A 3855-nucleotide genomic window follows, 5' to 3' on the forward strand; every position below is an offset into this window, starting at 1 on the left:
AGGAGGTTTGACATAGGCATAACGGTCCCGGAAATTAATAAGCCGTTAAAAATGCTTTGGTTCAAGTACTTTTACTTGTACGCTGCTTTGGGTAGAAGCAACATTTGCATAGCTGGTATGACAATGAACTAAAGAGTAATATAATTGAATTAGAGTATGTTTTCTTTATTACACTTCCTGTTTTATATAAAATGCCGACACTTTTTAAAATTTAATTGAACCAGTTAACAATATGGCTTTTCAATGTAAAAATTACTTCAATTTACACATCTAATAGTCTTGTCACTAAAACTCTATTGACAGTGACGGATCCAGGAATTTTTGGTAAGGGAGGAGGAGTAATGTTGAAATATTTTTGTATTTTGCACCACATTTGCGTCTCCTAAAAAAATAAAATATATACCCAATTTCTAACATTTTTTAGGACTTTCAGATTTTGATGGGGGGGGGGGAGGATGTATATCGTAAAATATTCCCCCCCCCCCCTTTTAATTAGGGAGTTTAATTATTAATTAGAGAGTTTTGTTACGTGACATTTTATCGCAGAAAAAAATACTTCGTTTGTTTTTGAAAAACTTCTTCCAAAAAACGCAAGAAATGATTTTATGTTGGTGTCGAAGAATAAAAACCCACCCACGAAAATTAATAGTATATACGTATATATAGATATTATTTTTTAAAAAAAGGATGTACTACAATAATTTGTTTCGGGACGACGTTTCGCTTTAGAATTGATAAAGTTATTTAATTTTAAATGTTTCAGTTTTGTTTAAATACACGTAAATTAAGATAATTCTTTCGTGTCCACATAAAAATAGATTTTGCAATTGTTTATTTATTATGTGACTAAGTTTTAGCAATTTTTTTTTTTTTCAGTTTAATAGGGTGGGTTTTTTTTTCTAAGTGGAGATTTTTAAATTTTCCCCGTCTTTAGAAATTATTAGTGCCGTTATCGAAGCCAATTATTTTTGGAAAAAAAAAAAAAGAAAAGTAGTGTATTCTTTTAGGACTTGATGATTATTTTATTGTAAACCACTTTAGCGGATTTACCTGTGGCACGAATATATATATATATATATATATATATATATATATATATATGCACAAAACAGCATCACTACACATACACACACGCACAGGCATACACACACACACACATATATATATATATATATATATATATATATATATATATATATATATATATATATATATATATATATATATACATATATATATATATATATATATATATATATATATATATATATATATATATATATATATATATATATATATATATATATATATAAACTAATTTAAAACATTAGATAATACGAATTCTCTCAATACTAAATAATTTATTTGAAATTTTCGCCGGATTATAGGCACCGGCATCATCAGCATATAATATAATATAATTACAAAAATTGTAACCGTTATGTGTATATATATGTATATATATATATATATATATATATATATATATATATATATATATATATATATATATATATATATATACATATATATACATATTTTTATTTTTATTTTTTTATTTTTTTTTTATTTTCTAAATCTTTATTTAAAATTGATTAGCATTACAAGTAATGAATTGTACAATTTTATCTGTCCTTTAATATCAATAGTTTGCTAAGGGGAGGAATATTATTTATGCATCGAAAAGGCAGTAGAGCTTCCAATATTGCTTGGGAGGTTGAGGTCACTGACGCCATCACGAAGGATTCGGAGGTGTTTTTGAATAAAAGTTTTCTGGTAAGTAGTTGTTTTTGCGGTGTTAAGAGCATACGGGAATCTATTAGGGTTTCTGCTGTTGGTTTGAGTTAATTTAGTAGTTATAGGATGGCATGGGTCTGCAAGGATCTTTTTGAGTGTATTAATACAGATTCTGTCAAGTAACTCTTCAATGTCAAAAATAATATTGAAGCTGCTTGAATTGGTTACATCAATTCCAATAATTTGTAGGGCATTTTTATAAAAATGTTGGATCTCTCGTTTTGCAGCAGCACTGCACGAAGTGAGAATAGGAGCACTATATATCAAGTGGCTAATAGCGTAAGATCGGTAGACCTGTAAAAGGTTTGGCTGAGTGTGACCAATTTGCTTAAGACGTCTGAGCAGATATGGTATTAATTTTATTTTGTTGTGAACTTTTGTCCATTGTTCATCCCAATCAATATTCTCATTGAGCATGATTCCAAGATATTTGTGGCTGCTGACTATTTCAAGTTCAGTATTATTGAGTACAATGGATGGTAAAGCTTGAATTTCGGAGCATCTGGGAATAATTCTTATGATTTTACATTTCGTGCCATTAAGTTTCATTTTTATTTACCTTTGACCAGAGAGCGACGCCATCAACAATGGATTGAGGCAGGTTGGTAGGAAATTTATATATGTATGTATGTATGTATGAGGCAGGTTGGTAGGAAATTTATATATGTATGTATGTATGTATGAGGCAGGTTGGTAGGAAATTTATATATGTATGTATGTATGTATGTATATATATATGATTTAAATGTTGAAATTAAATAACAACAGTGACAGTCACAATTTTTGTAATTTTATTATATTATATGCTGATGATGCTGGTGCCTATAATCCAGCGAAAATTTCAATTAAGTTATTTAGTATTGAGAGAATTCGTATTATCTGACGTTTTAAATTAGTTTATATATATATACTCTCGTACAAGATGTCAACATTTAAATCATATATATATATATATATATATATATATATATATATATATATATATATATATATATATATATATATATATATATATATATATATATATATATATATATATCATAATATAGTATAACATAATATCATAATATTATATAATATAAAATAAATAAAAGACTTTAAAATTAATTTAAATTAGTTAAATGCTTTATTGATGATTAAATAAATACTTTAAATTTATATAAAAACTTATATTTGTTTACAATAATGTTTTGAAAATTTTTATTTATTTAAATAAAATGATCAAAAATAAACTTAAATAAAATGATCAAATTTATGATTGGTATTTAACATTAAAAGATACATCTTATGATGTAATATATTGTAGATGTTGCGTGGATTTCAATGTTAAACTGTTTTGCTGCAAGAAAGCTTTAGCCAAAAAAATAAATAGATTATTTGAAACAGTAAATTAAAGAAACAACAAAAAATTATCATTAAAAGTTGTTAGGTATAGTCTTTTTTCCACCTGTGGCAAATTTTCCTCATTATACAGTGAATGCATCTGAAGTTCCTAAAGAAACAAAACTAAGCGGAAAAAAAAATGCTTAAAATAGAAAAAAAAATTTAAAAAATGGAATATCTGATAGATTTAAAAAAGCATTACTTTACACATCTAATAGATTTTGAAGATATGCAATATTGAAGATATGCAATATAGAAGAGCCATTAAAGGCAAAAGAGCTCCTTTCTCAATTTTTGAATTGCAGTTCGATAATAAAAAAATTTTGTTCAGTAAGTTTACCGATATGATGTCCGCGAAGTTTTGAATGAATTTTGAAAATTTAAATTTCTGAGTTCAATTAATTTGCATCATATAGACAAATTTAATATACGGGTACGTTTATAGTGCGATTTTTTTTTCCAAGACAAAACTATTTAAGACATCTTTTAAAACATTTAAGGCATCTTTTACAACTTGAAATAGAAGATAATCCATATAAATATTCTGTTGACTAAATCTGTTAATTTAGGTACACAATCAAATCAAATAAAACACAATCAAATAAAACAATTCAACGAGTTTTTTATTTATTGTTTTCAAAATAATTCAAAACCCTAAAATTATAAATTGAAATT

The sequence above is a fragment of the Hydra vulgaris genome, chromosome 15, assembly GCF_038396675.1.
Source record: "Hydra vulgaris chromosome 15, alternate assembly HydraT2T_AEP".
Lineage (NCBI taxonomy): Eukaryota > Metazoa > Cnidaria > Hydrozoa > Anthoathecata > Hydridae > Hydra > Hydra vulgaris.